General features: G+C 46.2%; 1 protein-coding gene across 1 annotated transcript in view; it reads right to left on the reverse strand.

Annotated features, from left to right (window-relative positions):
• The window catches only part of LOC135917657 (uncharacterized), a 253,855-nt gene that overhangs the window by 161,214 nt on the left and 72,202 nt on the right, over positions 1 to 20,439 (reverse strand). The gene's annotated exons all lie outside the window — the stretch shown is intronic.

The raw sequence follows: 20,439 nt of genomic DNA on the forward strand, positions 1-20,439 counted from the left end.
CAAAAATGTATGTAATTCAACTTTTTCCCTTATGCTTCAGTCAAAATGCGCTACATTATTACAGGTATAAAGGCCGTCGGAATACGCAGCAGTGCCAGACAAGTCGTACGCAAAAGCATCCATGTCTACATCCATTTCAAGCCCTGACTCTCCGGAATAATTCCAGGAAACTCTGTCGCAGCACCTCTCGTAAGACTTTAAGGTTTAATACACTAACAACCATTGTAAAAAAAAAACCTGCCTAATCCATACCGAGTAGAACCAACTTAACTGCCTTGAGCCCAACAGGTCGTTCTCAGTTCCAGCAGGCCTTTTTTTCCCTTTCAACATTGAGCTGCTTTAGCAGCACACGTACCATATAGGGTATAAAGCTGCCATTTCGGTCAACTAGCATATTGTTGCAAAAGTTCCATTTGGCTGACGCTTTCGGCATCCACTTACATATTTCTCTGCTGCATGCATGTATTCAAAACGGCAGGAAATGTCATTTTGCGAATGATAGTTACGCTAACAGATATTGCTTGGACATGTATATTGTGAACTCATACAGCGAACACTTGACATGAAACAACAGACATGTGGCGGAACACACCTCGGGCATGTTAACAGAACATGCAAACTGCAACTGTACTTTTATGCACTATAATCACCAGAACTTCAGAAAAGCTGCTTGCTTTCATAATTACAGGTAACGGGCGCTTTCTTACATTTGATGATGGTAACAGCTCCGAGCTTTAATGTTTTCGTTGGTTTTCTGCCGCATCTTGTAATGAAGTAATGAAGAGAGAGAGAAAGAGAGAGAGATAAAAACTAAGTCATGACAGCGAGGTTAACCCGAGGATATCTCCGGTTTGCCACCCTGTACTTGCGACGAGGAAAAGGCGTACGGAAAATGAGAGAAAAAGAAAGCAAGAAAGAACAATATAAACATATCTGTATAGATGACGTCACGCAGCACGCATGAAGGCGCCAAATGGTCGTGTAGTGTCAATTCCCCACTGAGACACATAGTATCACGTAGTACACAGTCACAGTACGTCACACGATGCGGCGTCTTTTAGATAACGCAGCAGGCGCATATACAGCAGCTCACACTGACGTCCATGGAAGCTAGTGACGAAGAAGTTTGCGTTCAGTTAGTGACGCGCTTGTCCAGCTGGTCAGTGTGGAAGCGAGTGCTGCCCTTGGCTGGTTGAAAGGAGGGCACTTGCAAAGAAAGTGCGGCATCATTTAGTTGCGCCCGCAAATGTAACAAAGAGGACCGTTGGTCATTCCAATAACAGATGAGTGCGCATTGGACAAGTAAGCCATAGATGGGCTAGAAAGTTGCAGCCACGTCCCGAGGAGGCGGACGGAATACGAGGCAGTAAATTATGGTGGAGGGTATGAAGGCGTCGGCTTGTATATTCGAACGAGTTTCACTAATCCAGTGTGGGCCGATGTGCAAGCGCGGGAAAGTATTTTGCTGCGTCGGCTTTCGGATCAGGGAAGGCAACACAGTTAACGCCCTCACGAGCAAATTGGGCGGCTGAGTCAGAACGATCATTTCCATGGATGCCGCAGTGACTAGGCGACCAGTGAAATATTATCTACTGTCATTTGTAAACTGCGCGAGGATGGACTTGTCAGACATCTGCAGACGAACTTGTGGTGGCGTATCCGTGACGTATATGCGCAGAGTAAACTCCGAAAAGCTGCTTTGGAAGCAAATATTGACTATGGATGAAGTGGCTCTTAATGGAATGCAGAGCCGGACGGTAGACTACCAGTTCATCAGCTGTCGTTGACGTTATCTTTGACGTTTTGAATTGTATTTTGAGAGGTCTTGCTGGTATCACTACCACAGCAGCTGAACTTGTAGACGTGACTGAGCAATTGGTGTAAACATGTAGGCGGCAACTGTGCACTTCGTGTGAAGGTGCTAATCGAGGGTAAATAATGATTTCTTGGCTTTCTTCGTAATACGTACCTGGAACGGTGAGGTGCACTTCATGTCGGCGCAAGCACAATAAAGCAAGGACGGTAAGTCTCCATGCATGCATTACGATGGCAGTCACGCACGATTCTTAATCCATTGTACGACTGGATGTTTTTGTTGCCTTTTTGCGGATAAAGAGAAAAGATGCTGACAAGGTAGCCAAACAACGTGTCGAATAAGCGCCCTGGGAACATGAGTGTCTTCCACATAAAGATATCGCGTTTTTGCCGCTGTGAACCGACACTTCGGCAAATCGAGACACGCCATTATTTCGTGTAGTTCACGCACGTTTGTTTTGCGGCCTTTTTCCATCACATGCGTAGATTGCGAAACCAAGGAAGAAATAATTAAAGATCTGCATTTACCCCCATGACTCTCCGCCGAGAAACTTGGGGAGCGGTCTTAGCGTAGTGAACACCCTGTTTAGTTATGAAACGTGCTGGCTGGATGATAGGTCGCATTTGATATTTACTCCTTAAAAGCGGTGTTTCTGTTCGTTTGTAATTGCATTACCATGGAGATTTATTGTGTATAGGCTTCATAGCCTTGCGTGTGAATGCAGCAAGGCGGCATTCTACTGCAGGCAGCTCTAAATATTGTATACGTAGCTGTCTTTTGTAGCCTTTCACGTATCTAAAGCCGTCTCACAGGTCATTTTCCCGAGCACATATGCGATAAGTCGCGATTATGAAGTTGGAGATCACAATGTCCAACATCATCCTAAAGAGCTGCGATACCTTTAGTGCCCCCTTTTAACTAGGCTATTTACAACATCCTTTGATCAAGGTACACTGCCTTCTGTATGGAAATGCGCGAATGTTATACACATATATAGAAGCGGCAAAAGAACATTAACCTCCGACTATGGACACATTTCTCTGACAAGCGTGTGTTGTAAATCTTTACAGCAACCTTTTCACTCCAAAGCAACATGGTTGCAGAGCTGGATTTTCATGTGACACACAGCTAATAAATTTTACACATGACATTAGCTTTCCACTTAACTCTGGTAAGCAAGTAGATTGTACATTTTTGGATTTTCGTAGGGTGTTGGATCCGGTGTCGCACACATTGATGTTACAGAAGGTGTCTGTTCTTAACGTACCTGCTAAAGTTATGATCTGCATTGACGGTTATATACTTGATAGAAGACAGCGAGTGGTTCTTGATGGTGTACCGTCATCTTACGCGAATGTATTATCTGGCTTTCCGCGATGATCTGTTCTGGGCCCGCTTTTTTTTGGCGATCTTCATCAACGATCTTGCTAAAACTCTTTCTAGCCTAGTGAGACTATACGCTGATGATTACTGCATCTATCGTGACGTTGACTGTGAAGCTAATTACGACTTCTTGCAGGATCACCTAAACTCTCTTTTTTTTTTATTGACATGATATAAGGAGATGTTGGCGCGCAATTTAAGGCGCCGGCTACTCCTTATTTCTTGGGTGGTTCCGTCACACGCCATTCAGCGTTCACGGATACATATCAAATAATCTTTTCACACAAGCACCAGGACTTATAAAGCAATGTTTCCACAGGAAGACTATGACAAATGTCACCACACCTATGTAGTCGAAAGTCTCAAAAGTACAAACGATACTGTCGCCTAATAACACATTGTCTAGTCAGCGGGTGGTATATACATCGTGTAAATATATTAGCACATACAGTCACAACAGAGCAGTCAACATAACATAATCCCCAAACAGATGGATATATAGAGTGACATTGAAATGAACAGAACAATGAAAGCACTAATAACGTCCAACGATGCCGCTGTCTTCAAAGAAAGTCTTTAGTGCTTTTAAAGCGCTCTTCTGCAAGGCCATTGTTGGCGAAGGGCCCAAAAGTTTCCTTAAACTGAAAGGTCTGCGGTCTAATTTACTTAGCGCTGATTTAAGTCGGCATCTTGGTGTGTCGTGATGTGGGCAATCTAAAAGGAGGTGATATATATCTTCATCTACAAATCCACAATCACATTCGGGGGTTTCCGCTCGGCCAATTCTGTGTAAGAAATGCTTTGTGTATGCAGTGCCTAGCCTTAATCGATGAATAAGCGTTTCCATAGTTCTATCTAATGACAATGAAAATTTGAATTCAATAAATGGATCAATATGATATAAGTCTGAGCTCTTAGAATTCTGGTCAAACCAAGTGTTTCTAGACATGTTGGAAGACGTTGTCCTTATAATGCAGCGTAATTCATTCTTTGATATTGGGAGCGGAGCCGTATCATCTTTCAGGTGCGCTTGTCGTGCTGCTTCATCGGCTGCTGTGTTGCCAGGAAGGTTGCAATGCCCTGGTATCCACTGGAATGCTATTGCATGTTTCGCTTCGCTTGCCTTTGTGAGGTTTTTAAGTGTTTCATATATAATACTGTCGCTGAATGTTTTCCCCTTTGTGCTGCAGAGTGATGTTAGAGCCGCCTGTGAATCGCTGAAAATTACCCATTTTTGCGCTTCTCTTACTGACAATATAAATTTTACCACACATAGGATTGCGAACAGTTCAGCCGTTGTGGACGAAGTCGCACGAGATAACTTAAATGATTCTTGTTTGTTGAGGTGCGGTATAATGAATGATGAAGTTGAAGAGGTTGCTGTACTGGAGCCGTCTGTATAGACGTGTGTGTATCCTGAATACCGCATATATATCAGGTATAGTGCTAGTTGTTGAGCAGCTTGAATGAACATGTCTTTTTTGCTGAATATCCCTTCTACTGACAATTCGATTTTCGGAACTGTAAGCAGCCATGGAGGATATTCGATGTCCGAGTTCCAAAATTCATTTCCTGGCAATATGTGAAGATTTTTTGAATTTCTATATGAGCATAACTTCTATCTCGTTTCATTATGTCTAGAGCCAATGGGTGGTTTTTATGCTGGGTTTGAAGACGGAAATAATGCCAGCATGTTTCTGTAGTTCGCATAACTGGAAATGGTGATTGGCGAGCCTCAGCTATTACAAGAGAACTCGAAGTCGCTCGTGGCACTCCAAGACATAAGTGTAGTTTTCTAGCTAAAAGTCTTTGAAGTCTCTCTTCTGACATGTGGGAAAGCCCGTGTAAGTTGGGCGCGGAATATGCAATTTTTTGTCGTATTAATGCATTATAAACAGTCAGCATGGACGATACTGATCCACCCCATGATGTGCCTGCAAGTCTGCGAAGTACAGACACTATGGCATTGACGTCGTTTTCGAGTTTTTTTAAGTGGGGTGCCCAGTATAGCTGCCTATACGTATTATGCCAAGAAATCGATGCTCTATTGTGGTGCGGCAGGTGGATCATGACACTTAATATTTCAAAGTGCAAACTCATTAGGTTCACACAAAGAAACGGCCTTTCATGAAAGATTATCTCATCAATAACATTACCTTGTATGTCGTGACACAGGTTAAGTACCTGGACGTTATTTTTCTGAGCACGGTGTCCTGGAACGCTCATATAGATTAACATCAAAGGTGAGCAGGATGCTGAAATTTTGCGACGCAATTTCAGACATGCTCTGCCTGAGTTAAAACAAACCTTGCACATCGCGAATGTACTCCCGATCCTAGAGTATGGGTGCGGGGTATGGGACTTGGCAACAAAGAAGAATACAGATATACTGGAGCGTATACAGAAGCGTGCAGCTCGATTTGCGAGATGACACGATGACCTCTCGAACTGGTCATCTAATATTGTGAAACGTTTGGGGTGGCCCTTGCTCTCTGAGAGGCGTTAGTACTTGCGATTAACTTTGCTTTTTAACATTGTAGATAGTAAAACCGGAAATAATAGTGAAGCTTACTTAAAGAAACCCACCTACGCGTCCACCCGCGTGGACAATACTAAGAAAATACGAGAGAATAACTGCCAATGAAATATTTTTAAACTTTCGTTTTTCCCCCCGTACTATACACGATTGTAACTGTTTACCGGATCTAATTGTTACTGTGCCTCCTTTATCCTTTTTCACATTGTTAGTTGACCCCATTTTTATTTCTTGACATAACTGAACTGTGCATCATTTACCAGTTTTATTTTGGATGTTGTACTTGTGTATTGTGTTCTGTTCATTATTGTTCTATAATTGAACTGCTGCATTGTAGCTCATTTCCATCATGGAATCTGGTATATTGCACCGTATGTCTACAGCGCCTGTTTCATACGTTCCCCCTACACTAATGCCCAGAAGGGCGCTGTAGGAAACTGTATGAATAAATAAATAATAAATAAATTACCCAATAAAATGCGATAGTTACAACTGTAAGAGGTTTCATTAGATTTTTGGTGATGGCAAGATACGGTGACTGCAACGCTATGTAGACTATCTGTGGACAGAGATTAAATAGTTCCAGCATTTGATAATCGAACTTTTTCATGACGTATGGAGCACCAGTCGTCGGGCGCAGCTGATTATAATACATTATACGGACCACCCTCTCAACCGCAGTTTAAATGTAGCGAGCCGATTGCGCCTTCGAATACGGATACGGAGTCAGCGTTCCTACAAGAGAAATTGTCAAAGACTAGCACCTTAGTCGAAAGTTCCCTTCTGAAGTACGCTTGTCGAAACTATGGCGTGAGAGACAAGCCACTTTGTCGGAACGTTGGCTACACAGACATCTCTTGTTCGACCACTGTTGACACTCTCTGCACATGTACGTCTTCTGGCCCAAAGATCTAGTGTGAGAGCGCTGTGTAAAGGCAGGCGCATGTTACCAAGATATAGGTGACTACGTAAATGTTCCATGCCACCTGGCGCAACCCGTTCCCCTAAGCCTAGGTGTTGCTCGACGGTGCTCGATAAGTTTTGTGCCGACGAAATAAGAACGAGTGCGGAGCTAGTCCTAATGTAAGCTATATTTAAAAGCCTCAGCTAAAGAAATGAAAAGTCGCAAGTTTGTTTCATTTCAGCGTGACACAAGTGTGTGATGGCGCGGATATGCATTCCTGGGTGCACCGTACTGGAGTGAGAGCAACTGTGCACATGTGTTCAGCGTGAAAAAGGAAAACACAAAATGAAACAGACACAGTATTACACGCTTTTGCAATATAAATTTTAGAACTGACATGTGCTCAAGAGAACCATAAATGGCGGCTGTCATTGCCCTCTAACCTTTGAGGTACTTCAAAATACACAAGTGCAGGGGACACACTGCGGCAAATAAGACATAGCAAAACATGTTTTTTGTCTCGTTTGTGCGGGTTTCGTTCTTGACGCGCTGTAATTCTTCTTGTTTGCTCGTGCATGTACAACGCAACGGGCACGAGTGTGTGCCTTTTATTCCCGCATTTTTAAATTGCAGTTTTCTTTATTAGTTAACATGGAGCTCGGGTCACTCGTCAACCCCCCTACATCAAATTCATTCTAAAGAAGCACAGCAGGAACATAAGCACGACAGATAAAAATAAGCGTTGAGGACGCTGTACCCTGTTTCGTAGAACATTGGCCTTTATTTTCGATTTGTAGTACCTCAAAGAACCACGTGGCCAAATGCTGCAAAATGTTCATGCATAACATGATACTGAGTGGCTATCAATATAAAGCCGTAGGAGTACGAACTCCACAAAAGGCCTGCGTCTCAATTTGGATATGTATAACAAATAAACAAACAGGAAAAAAATAATTACATGCCCCTTTGGAAGCCTGTATCACGCCATGGTTGAGCGTTTCGGAGTGTTGGCACGGACAGACGCGGTTGGGTCAGCGACTGCAGCGCATTCCAGCATGCACTAATATGCGACAACAGCTGTACACCCCATTATATATAAAAACATTAATGGCTAACGCTAAGTGTTATTAAAACAACGTGTACGTTCAGCCCAACCATGTACTGAGCGTTCTGACAAATTAAGCTGCAGTGAAGGTCTTCGTTAATAAGATCCCTTCGTATCAATCAGGCATATCCGGTACTGTCCTATTTGAAAAATTCTCTAAGGAGAGCGTACTTGCAATCGAATAGGAGCCGTGCGCATGGATGAGCTCCATCACAATGCCGGCATGCTGGGTATCTACAGGAAGAAATCGCTGGACGATACTTTCGACAAGTCAGACGGGGCTCTTCCGTTCAAGCTACGACTTATCGCTGAAGATGAACTCGGGGAAACTGGTGCAAGAAAAAAAGAAGCACTGGAAAAGCTTGAGCGTCTGATATCAGGTAAGGTATCGGCGGATAGCCCAAATGTTGTGGGCTCAGTAACGTGCACATACTCGTACGTGCCATTACTATAAAAAAAATCATGAAGTATGCATTCATTTCGATGTCCCGCCCAACTTTAATGCTGGTTTCGCCCCTACATAATGTCGTGTTGGATGTAAAGCTGTCAGAGTGTTCATCTGAAAAGCTATAAGTTTAAGCTTTTATGAAATGTAACCCACCGCGAATCCGCCGTGGTTCCTCAGTGGCTACGGTGTTGGGCGGCTAAGCACGAGGTCGCGGGATCGAATCTCGGCCACGGCGGCCGCTTTTCGATGGTGGCGAAATGCGAAAACACCCGTGTGCTTAGATTTAGTTGCACGTCGAAAAACCACAGGTGGTCGAAATTTCCGGAGTTCGCCAACACGGCGTGCCTCATAATCAGAAAGTGGTTTTGGCAAGTAAAACTGCATAACTTAAAAAATTACCGACGATTACGTTACTTCCTAATGCGAAATTTGAGCGCAGCAAATAAGCTGTTTCACCTTTTCGATAGATTGAGGCAAAGAAATCGAGCAACACATGTATGCGCTATCACAGAATTTTTTTTTTATTTTTCACACGTATTCCTTTAACAAAGACTCCACTAACAGTTCTTGACAGTCATGAAGGAAGCTTTGTGGTCGGAGAAATAGACTGATATATGTTCGACTTGGTACACCAATGCTTGATTCTCAAAGACGAGATCTATACAAGTGCCTCGCGAGGTTGTCACAGCCGTGGGACGCGTTACGAGCGAGAGGAACGGGATGTTCTCCCGCATAAGTGTTAGGAAATTGCTGTTTGCCTTTATGTCAACATTAAAGTCCCCCACTACTAACATCGGTGTGGATCGATGGACGGTTAATGCGAGTTGCAGGAAGTGCACGACGTCTTTCGTGAGTGCGGTAGGGGCGAAGTAGGCAGCTACTACCAGCAAGCCGTTGGGCAACTTTGCGGCGCACAGTTCGCCAACTTCAAAGTTCGAGCCGGCGCTTTGACAACCGGAGACTCGCAGGAAGGGGTGGGAGGGGGGCGGCGTGTACACCCAGCGGCAAACGATGGGGGCAGAAGCGCGTGCAGCAAGCGGACAACACGATAAAGGGAGGAGGGAAGAGATAGCAGCGACTGACTGATGCCGCTGACGCCGATAGTGAGTCAACCCCAGCTGCGGAGTTGGTTTCAGGGACAACGCCGCCGATGCCGACACAAACAATATGATACCCTCGCTTCCGCAGCGCTAAGAACCAGGGGGGGGGGGGGGACCCTTTCCTCCTCTTTCTGCATGGCGGCGACGGTGTTCTATGCAGTCACGTTATCTTGACTCTCTAGCGGCGTCAGCGGCATCCAGCGGTATCAGTCGGTCGCTGCTAGCGCTGGGGGGATGAAAGGGGGGCGGAGCTGGTTACGAGGCCGACGACAACGCCGACGCGAAACCCAGGAACGGACGCCAAAGAGCTGCGCTCTAAAAAGCCACCACGGTAGCTCCATGGTTATGTCATTGCGCTAGCGCAATGTAGCGGGTTCGATCCTGGCCGCGGCGGCCACATTGCGATGGTGGCAGAATGGAAGCACGCTCACGCGCGGTACACTCATCATCATCATCATCATCATCATCATCATCATCCTGGTTACGCCCACTGCAGGGCAAAGGCCTCTCCCATACTTCTCCAACAAGCCCGGTCATGTACCAATTGTGGCGATGCCGTGCCTGAAAACTTCTTAATCTCATCCGCGCACCTAACTTTCTGCCGCCCCCTGCTACGCTTCCCTTCCCTTGGGATCCAGTCCGTAACCCTTAATGACCATCGGTTATCTTCCCTCCTCATTACATGTCCTGCCCATGCCCGGTACACTAGGTGGCCGTTAAAAAATCCCGTTAGACTAAACTAGTCCGGCATCCCCCCCTACGCCGCGTCTCACAATCATACCGCGGTTTCGACACGTAAGCCCACCAATTCAAACAACGTTTTTACTTGGAATGCTGCTACTTACGTATGCGATGAGGAAAATTGTTTCTTGTCTTCGGCAACAAAGCCGGGTCGCAAGAAAATAATTTATCGTGGCTGGTAAAATTTCGACTTAAAAATATTGTTACGAGGAGGACAGGTTTAAAACACAGTTACAGGATACTTACAACACGTCTACTGGCGTACAAGGTGTAAGGTTGTCCGCGCGATGCCAGCGAGCGTCGTCGTCTTCTGTAGTGTCCTCAGCTTCCTCTCTGGCAGTGCTTGGTAACATGACCCCCAGTGGCGAAGACGGCGGCCCGGGGCTTGATAGACAATCCGAGTGGCATTGCTCGACGCGGGTGACGAGGACGACATCGGTGGAAGGTGGAGATATGGTGGAATCGAGAGGCCGGACTTCAATGTGGTGTCGGTCACTTGGCGCAAGAGACGGTACGAGCCACAGTAAAGGGAAATCAACTTTTCGTAAAAGCCAATTCGCGGTGACGGTGACCAAATAAAAACCATATCACCAGGGTTGAAGTGGGCATCGTGGTGGTGGAATTCATAGAATTCATAGAAGTGTCATTGCTTTTCCTGCGAAGCAGTAAGGTGCAGGCGTGCAATCTGGCGCACTTCTACAGCACTGAAGAAGGTGCCATGGGCGTGTTCTGACAACGTGTAAAGAACGGTGGGAAGGAGTGTGTTAAATTGCTTCCGTACAAGGGATAAAACAAAGAAAAACGCGCAGAATCCCGTCGGGAGGAATTATAGGCAAATGTTACGGATGTGTCTTGTGTTATGGCAACGAAGGCATAACTGGGCACGTGCATGCACAACCACGAGCGCAGTGCCGCTACGAAGACGCATCTGATGCGGGATGCGGTCTGGTGTGACACCCTCGCGCAGCAAAAGACGTACTAGACGAGTCATTGAATCGGCATCCTCAATGTGCTCGGTCTTCCACCGATCGCTGATGACTTCCTTTTCCTCGCCATAGTCTCGGAAGGATCGTCGTATGGTCTTGAGTGTTGAGGAAGGAAAATAAGATTATGGAGTTGTATAATTCCTGATGTAAGGAAAAACGTGTGCGGTATACCTGAGTAATTGAAGCAGACCAGGTGACTCTTTTTCACTATCCCTTTTCAAAGGGAATCACCATCATCATCATCATTACCATCGTGATGTGCCATTTGACATGCGCGTCGCGTAGCGTGGGCACGTACAAACTTTGCATTGCACTTCTGTTATATTCCACAAGGTGTCCCGACATGCAGCAGTTGCATGTAACAGTTGCATGCTGCATGTACCTGACCCTGGATGTAGCAGGCCAGGTGACTATTTGTCACCATCCCGTTTCGAAGGGGATGCCATTATTATCATCGCCGTTATCAACAGCAACGTACCGTGCCAAGGGTCAAGGAACGGGATATGTGCGCCACGTAGTCTGGATATGCTTTCTTTTCATTAGACGTTATGGCGCCTCCTCGCAAGGAACGAACCTGAAGAAACGATTCGTAGAGGTACGCTACGCAGAGAGGAGCACAAGCCGCAGGTCGCCGTAAGGCGAAGATACTTCGCTGCAAATACCTGTAGTGCGTGGTACCGAAAATGGAGCTCCCGTGTAGCCACTCCTTAGGCTGTTGCTGTGACTGTGCCGCATGTGCCGCGCAGGTCTATGACATATTTTTACAGCTCCGCTGGTAGTCCACGTTCACAGAGTGGAATGGCTGCGATTTTCGTTCTCAAACGCTCTGTTTTCAACAGAAGCCAGCTACTTAGACTTTTCGGGATGCTCCATATCGTAATATAGCCGATTCCCATGCGCGGCGTCTGTTGACCAATAGCTGACATCAGTCAAGAAGTGTTTGAACCACTGCGATTATTTGTACTGTTACTTTGCGTATTTACTGTCGCAGTTTAATAAACAGGCTTCAGTAAGCAAAATATCTGGTTTCGAGTTTCGATAATAATTACAAACTTGCGGAAGCAGCCGACTATCATCTGCTCACGCTCGCCTGTGGCCGCCTGAGTAGGAAAAACTGCGGCCACCTTTCTTATCGGTATCGTGGCCGACGGGTCCCACTCATTTCGACTAGTTTTGAACTCTCAACTAGCCTCGAACTATGCGAAACCTATGGTCACACGACAAGCATGCTTGCCAGCGCACGCTCACTCCTGTCCGTTCCTGGTTAGGCGCCTTAGAATACTTCGCTCCGTATTGAGCTATTGATAGCGTTTCAAAATGCGCAAGTTGGATGTGGCTACTATCCGTCGGTTAATCTTGTTTAGGACAAAGCCGATCCGCACCGCGTAGCATGACGTGATTGGAGCACATGAGCGCGAGAGCGACCTCAAGTCCTGTTGTGCACAACAAACGCTGCGCATAAGCACTACAGTTGCATGTAGCTCCAGCCTGCTACGTTGCATAGAGAACGCGGCCGCCGCGGAGTGCTGTAACAAGCACGCTGACTGAGCGCATTGCGGCTCGCTGCGGACAACTGAGTGTGGCGCATCGTAGGCTGTAAGAGTTGGGGTCGGGCATGTCAAAAAGGGTTAGCCGGCCCATGCGGTGTTTCGACTTATCCACGCTAAAGAGCTTGTTGAAGGGAGGAACTTGTTCTCATCGAGAACGAGGAGTACGGGATTTATTTACAATATCTACATGAACGGTCAAGAACGTTACATTTCATCAGTCTAGCATGACTGAAAAGCGAAGCACACCAAGGAGCCGATAACGACTGCTCAAAACCCATCTGTCCTCCCTAGATCCCTAGGCCAGGAAAACTGCTGTCCAACCTCGTCCAGTCGGAGCGTCCAAAGTTCTCCAGTAACTTGCTTTGAGGGCGAGGGTTCACACACTCACTGCCACACCTTTGGTTCACTGAACACAAAGAAATGAGGGGGCTTCGTAGACAGGGACTGTCACGCTATACTCAAGCTTGCGCGTATTGGTTCCTGAGCTGACTCCATAGGTATCAGCAACGTCTGTGAAACGGCTATGGCGGTTACCGGAGTCCGTGAGAAAACGCCTTAGAACATGATTTTCCAGGAGTTTTCTTGCTTCCAATGGTCCATGAAGGCGACAGGAAACTAGGTACAATACTCGGTCCGCTAAACGTGTCTCGCCTTGGTGGCGCCGCATGCCTGTCCGACAGGGACGCATTGTTGGCCTCACGAAGTGATTCGTCGCAGCGGGACTGGAGTGGCTAGAAGGCCACTACCCCCGCTGGCCGATTGTAACAAGGCGCCAAAAGCGGTAGTGGTGGCTACGTGACTTTGATTGCCGATAACTCCGCTTCGGACGAACGCATCGAAGCATTTTTGTGGCAAAATGAACTTCAAATGCGTTTCTCCACTTCTATAGAGACTGTTTTAGGGCCCCTTTAACAACAGGAACATTTCAGACCTTTCATGGTTCATGCTGCAGCGTCCGTCGATGGTCGTACAGGTTTGCCGTCATGTACACTTTTATGAAGCTCTGGCGTATCTATTTGCAGAGGAGCCGGACCTCAACCCTAAGAGGGACAGAGATTTCTTGCTGCGGTTCTTGCGCGTGAAGAAATACAACATCGACGCTGCTATGAACGCCATAAGGAATTATTACAGCAACCGCGCAGCCTGTGATTCCGTCTACAGCGGCTTCCTTCCATCAAAGGTTCCACCATCGGTAAGAAAACTGGTCATGGCGTTTCCGGCAAAGGATGTCCATGGCCGCCTGGTCGTGTTTCTCAGACTGGGCAAGTTGCTTTTTCCGAGACACCAAAAGTGTAATTTCGCTTCGCAGACGCATTCTTCCGGATCTAGAATATACCGGGACAACAAACCTTAACAAACCAATTAACCAGGAGCCGTACTTCGCAAAAATGATTTTCCTGCGATCCTATTCATCAATTATAATCCGTCCTACTCAGTGCCCAATACCAGTGGTAGCGGAGGCACTGCTTAATGTGAGATAATGACAAATAGCAAAATAAATGTAAAATTTATGAAAATTGTACAATATGCGGCCCTATTTGAGTAGTCGATGGGGGGTGAGACCAATTTACTCGGCAAGCAGAAGTGATAGCAACACAGACAACCTTTACTGCATGGGATTTAAAGTACTTATTTGGTCATACCATGACTAGACTGCCTCGCCAGGTTGAACGTTTGTTTTAAACAAACGACGTAATCTGACCCTTCATGTACAGAGGGCCTTTCATATAACACCGCAAGATACAGTAAAATAACCTTGACTGTTTCATGAGCGAAACTGTCGCCACAGCGTCAATGAGGCTATTGCAGTTATTTCTACTTTGTATTCATTTGTAATGTTTCACAAACGTGACCCTCCTTTCGCTCTCAGAGTTTCATTTAAGTGACTATTTTGACTGTATGGGGTTACTCTGTCTTAAAAGATTGCAACCTATTATGAAGCTGTTCTTAAAATCAACTATAATTGACTCATGTAAACAGTGGAAAGAAATAAAGTGTTGCTCATATAGTTTGCTCTCTAATGGATGTGTTCTAGAATATCCCCGTTTCTTGTCATAATTGCTTTCAGGTGCATGGAAACCAGAAGAACTACCGCATGCAATACTTCAGCGGGCAGCCCTTATTGTTTGGGAGTACTTCGCGTCCGATCCCACAGCTCAGACGCTGGGCGTGTGTCTGTTCCTCGATTGTCATCAGTTCACCATGCAACACGTGTTGGCCCTTGAATGTTGGACTCGTAAAGAGAGCATTAGAGTACTTTCAGGTGAGAAAATGGTGGCTTAAGTTGGTCGGCAGTATCAAGCACACGCTCAAGGTTAACATTAAGTCATGCTTAACCAATGCCTCAAAATGTTTTCATTGTATCAGTTTCACCATAAACAGAGCCAGAAAATGACATCAGCATGGTGCATGATTGGCATAATCAGTGCTAAATTACACTACAATGCTACATTTTACATTAGGCACCCAACTGTGTGTGCTGACTTCAGTGTTGCTGTCTTCACCGCTCTTTTTATATGTACCACAATGTGTAGATTAAGCTTTCCATGATTTACTAGACTGTTTGCGAAAACTAAGTGTATTCTGCGTATAACTACAACAATTTTTCATTGCATGTACAGTCTATTACAACATAAAGATATTGAAGTTATGGAGAATGACTTTCTGAATGCAAACCACGTGCATATCATAAGTCTGCTGCTTTCCTCCATCCGGCTGCTACGCATTCCCTTACAACGTTTTCAAGGCACACAGAGTTTCACTTACAATATGAAAAAACTTCAGGCTATCGGCCTGAGAACCCATAGATAATATAGATGCATGAAGTCTACTTAGGACGCGAGGGAAGCCAGGTGTATGCAGAAGAAAATCGAGCATCAGATCGACAAGCTTCCAGATCAACGATAAAAGATCTTTCGAGAATCCCTGGATCCTTGCAAGCCATTATCTCTTGCGCTGAGAACTCGGCGTGGTCTTAGCTTATCTCCTCAACAACGTGGTACCATCACTGCGCTCTCTATACATAAAAGCTGTCGAGAGCTTTGTGTGGCTGGTAATTTTATGCTAAGGTGGCTGGCGACGTTGTTCCACTGACAGACTTCTCGCTGTATAGTCTTCCTGTTGCACTACACAAGAGAGTGGAAGTACCATTCTCTATGGAAGAACAACTTGCAGCTCTGGCTGCGTGTAGGCGCTTGTCATAGCCAGGTCCGGACGGAATAACTTATGCTGCTTTAGAGCACAGCGCTTCTTCTAGACCTCCTCAACTGGTCTTGGCACGACACATAGTTCGTAAACAATAGACGTGCAGTCCCCTGATTCTTTTGCTGAAGCCTGGAAAATTACATGGAAACTTACCTTACATGGCACGGCTGATTGTACTTGCCAGTTTCAATGGTAAATTAACGTAAAGAATGGTACTGACCCAGCTCGAGTGGTGCCTTGAACATGACCAAATATATCCTGACGCCCTGGCTAGCTACCGATGCGGGAATTCCTCATTTGAGAAATTTACTTGAAATTTACTTGAAAGAAAAGGCTCATTGGCATCGATAGACGTTAAATTTCATCACAGGTAAATCCCGAGGACTGTCAGTGCGCATTAGAGTAGGGACATCCAGAACGCTTTTTATTGGATTTGTGCTGTGCAGTCTTCCAGCCATATCCACCATGCGAAAGACGAACATCCGCGGACTACCGAGCACACAAGCCTGACCACTCCTAACATGCCTCGGCCACCCGCAACGTGCTTCGACAGCTGCAATTATTCTTATTGCACGGGACCACCCAGTCACCACATACATCACCGTAGAGACCCTTGCAGCTACCAAGCGTCATCTTTCATGCCTGCCATCGCACCAGTTGTTTGCTAGCACGAAGGCCGCATGCAACCTACTTCGCAGTAGTGGCCAGTCATCAAGACTCATTCCCATCTGTCTTCAATCCTGCCAAGCACCCAACATCTGCGTTGCAGTGTCTTGGCAATCTTAGTTCCTGAGATTGCCACGGAGCCAGATACGCCACCACAAGCCTTGAAAGGGAAGCTGAAAGGTTTTCCAGAAAAAATGAGTGAACATGTGTACTTAATGGTTTTAGACCCTCCGAATTTGAATATCGTATCGAAATTGAGCGAAAGAAAGCGCAAATATATTTTATTTCGACGAAAAGTGCAGCAGCGGACACGCCCAGCTCGCGCGTCTCGTTTCCGCCTGTGATTGGTCGGGCGACCCGTGACGTCAACTTTAGCGACCGACCGCTGCCGCTCCACATGAAGCGCGGTGCCAGGTAGTTTGGTGCCGTAATGGAAAATTAAGAGGTAATAGAAAATTTAGAGAGACTACGTTTTTCTGAAGAGTTCGGCGTTGCTCCCTACATGTACGAGCCGATTGCAAAGAGCCGGCCTCTCGAAGAAGCAAACGATGATGGTGCGAGCAGTGGTTTCGACGAGAACGAAAGCGAAAGCGAACGAAAGTCTTGGGATCTCCTCGTGTTGGAAATGCTCTTTGGTGAGTAAGTTTTTTGCAAAGCGATCTAGTGATCTCGCCGATCTTTCGCCGATCTAGTGAGCTCGTTTCCGGTCAAGCAACTGCAGTGTTGTGTTCCTGCATGCCTCCTCGTGGAACGTAAGCGGGGATGCGATCGTCGGCATTTGTGCGCTGTCCAAAGCTGTCGGCAACCTACAAAGACGGTTCAAACACGTGAAAAGCTTCCCGGTTCATGCAGTACGTGTAGTGACCTTCATCTGTGCGCCATCCGCACACTACTCGTAACCGGAGTCGTAAAGGCGGCGAATTCCGTCGGCTAGGTGAGACGGTCGGTTTCTCGCTGTGCGCGAGAGACGGGGGGAGCGTAGCGTCCTGGCGTGCGCCGGCTTTCCAGCACATGCAAACTCTACATTTGCACTGCGTTATGGTAGCTGCGTGCAGGCTGTTTTACACCACACGTGCAAATGGAAAATTCGCGGCGCTTTGCGACGAAACCTGCGTCGAGGGCGGGAAATAAACATGCACCTTCCGTTCAGCGTGCTAACATGAAGGAGCTCGCAGTAAATCAAAATCCAGGTTTGTGCGAGTTCGTGTATTTATAAGGCCTTCCAACACCAGTTATCATCAGTCAGTCCGCAACGTGCCGTCTTTGTTTTCGTTGCTCCGATCTTTTCGCGCTGCGTTTAGAAAGCCTGCTAGTCGAAATTCTGGTGATAATCGTCGTCACGGAAGTGGTTGGAGCACAGCAGTGTTGTTCTTGAGGGCTTGAAATTCTTTCGCTTTACAGCAGCCTACCACTTCCTTAAAAGCGTCTTGTCTTGTGGGAAGCAATGGAAGACAACATCGTCGCGGCCGCTGGTGTTCGTGCAACCGTAGGCTGCACAGAAAGACGGCATGATCGGCCCACCACATCAGTTGATGCTGCGCACGTTGGCCACCACTCTACATACACGCAGACGCACCAACAAAGAAATGCAGGGTCGATCGAAGCAGATTACGACGGCACGCACGCAGAAACAAGCACGGTCAGGCACGGTCGCGCAGGCTGCGAAGGAGCAAAACACTAAAGTTGACGTCACAACACCGCGGTTTCCGGTCTCCGCTCGCATCGTCAGCGTCAGCAGCAGCGCGCGGCATTCGACGGGGGGCGGAGCTACAGCGCAATTTCAACCGACGATTACGTCGCTCCTATTTGAAAAAAAAAACCTAAATTTGACCTACATGGTTTATAAGGTTCCCCTTATCCATATATGAACGTCTTATTGAATTCGACAGACTCTTCAGCTTCCCTTGAAGGGGTCGCATTTTTCTCATAAGTGAGTCATAGTTTGACTGCGCACAAATCTGCATGGACGGTTCTATCATTTCGAACCCTATTATCGAACCTGTAATTGTCTCATGGAGCGCTGTTCCTATACAGCTCAACCTTTCACATGTTGTGACATCGGTAGCGGTATATCTTCCGGCTCTTCAGGTTGATGTAGATGATGTGCTTCAACAAACACTCTATCAACAGGCATTCTTTTTCGATTAGAAAGCCACCCTAAATGCACTACAGTTTGCCTCTCGTCATGGCTCTCATGAGCAGATAGTAAATGAAATTAGAAATGCTCACCACAAAGAACTGCCATCACATTCCATTTCAGTGGTTGTCGAGCGACGACAGAATTACCTGCAATGACAAAGGAAAATGAAGCCGCGCGTTGGGCTCACCTGCAAGAATAATGTATATCAGCACCACTATCGAGAACCGATGTAGTGACACAACTTCACCTACTCGCTGAAAACCCGCGAATCTCAACTGAATATCTGAGTTCACCGGATTTCTTCAATTCGCGATGGCATTCGCTGAACCCTGAACTAAAGCTTCGCCTGCCACCCCCCCTCCCCCCCTTCCCCCAGGCTCTCCCATCGTGAAAAAACTTTACCCCGCCGCATGTGGTTGGCGTCACATTAATAAACGCTTATTCATTTTTCATTCGTATGGCCAGCAGCCCCGCAGGCCAATCTTGTAGATGTGATTAAACACAGAGCCCATTTTGTGGCACTTTCAATCCTTCGACTGTCAATGACATGTTCTGCATGCTAGTCGTAGCCCCTTCAAGATCAGTCTACTGCTGGTCTTGAACCTTGACCACAGATCTATAGTATACACAAGGCCATCAAAGCACCACTGTGTTCCTTGAAAAGAAGGGGAGTAGACAAATGCCTGTGACTGTACAAGTGAGTGAACATAAATTTTCGGCTCCGCGCACAATGATGCTTCCGTTCTCGTTCCCTCTTTCTTCCTTCTTACACCAGTGTTGTGCTGTCTCTTTCATTCGTGTTTGGGTCTCATTTTTTTGGCTGGTTTTCCTCAAGTATCCTTCTTATGCTTTTTTGCAATTTCCTTTTCATCACGTATAACGCAGCCAATTGGGCGCGACCTTAATTAACCTTCCTGCCTTTCCTTCCTATCTGTCTATCTCGTTCCAGCCTAACTTATGGTTATTAAGGCGCCCGGCAGTGTGATGCTCATGTATCGAATGCAGTTTCTGCCAACATTGAAGTTCCTGGTACGAACCAATTTTCAATTCTTTCAGGACTGCATGCCTATGAGGCTAAAGGCTTTTCACGTGGTGCGGCAGCGACAATCTTTTGACATGCTCTACAGCATCATGAAACCGTTCCTCAAAACGAAACTGGCAAGTAGGGTAAGGATGAATCGTATCATTAGATGTAAATCGTAAATTAGATGACAATTACAAAGTAGCCGCTATGTATACAAGGCCCGTTATTGTGACACGGTAACAATAAGAAAAAGGATTCGGTGTTTCTTTCAGTCAAAGGTTGTTTGATACTCTCCGGCTCAATGACTATATCAAACCCACTCACACCATACGAAAGGGTCGATTAATGTCACAGAAAGAATAGTCCCTTCTGCGTTCTGCCAGGCATGATTGAATGTCTAATGGTGTCTAATAGGCAGTGGCGAAACAAGATGTCTTTGTTTTTAAGTGAAATGCGATATTTTGCTGAGCTTAGTACATTAGGCTTGGCAGAGATGTAACTAATCAGTCGGGTTGTTCATGCGGGAACATTGCACAGATATCAGTGGAAAGGTGGGAGGGATTTATCTTTCTTTTTTTATCACACGTACACACACACAGGCACACACACACACACACATACGCACACGCACACGCACACGCACGCACACACACACACACACACACACACACACACACACACACACACACACACACACACACACACACACACACACACGATACGCAAAATCTGTATTTTCCAATAGCCAATGGCTAGTATGGGGCTCATTTCAATATATACTTATTCGGAACTGTTATAAAGTAATAATAGTAAAGAGTTTCAAATATATTAACAAA

Source organism: Dermacentor albipictus, chromosome 4, assembly GCF_038994185.2.
Source record: "Dermacentor albipictus isolate Rhodes 1998 colony chromosome 4, USDA_Dalb.pri_finalv2, whole genome shotgun sequence".
Taxonomy (NCBI): Eukaryota; Metazoa; Arthropoda; class Arachnida; order Ixodida; family Ixodidae; genus Dermacentor; species Dermacentor albipictus.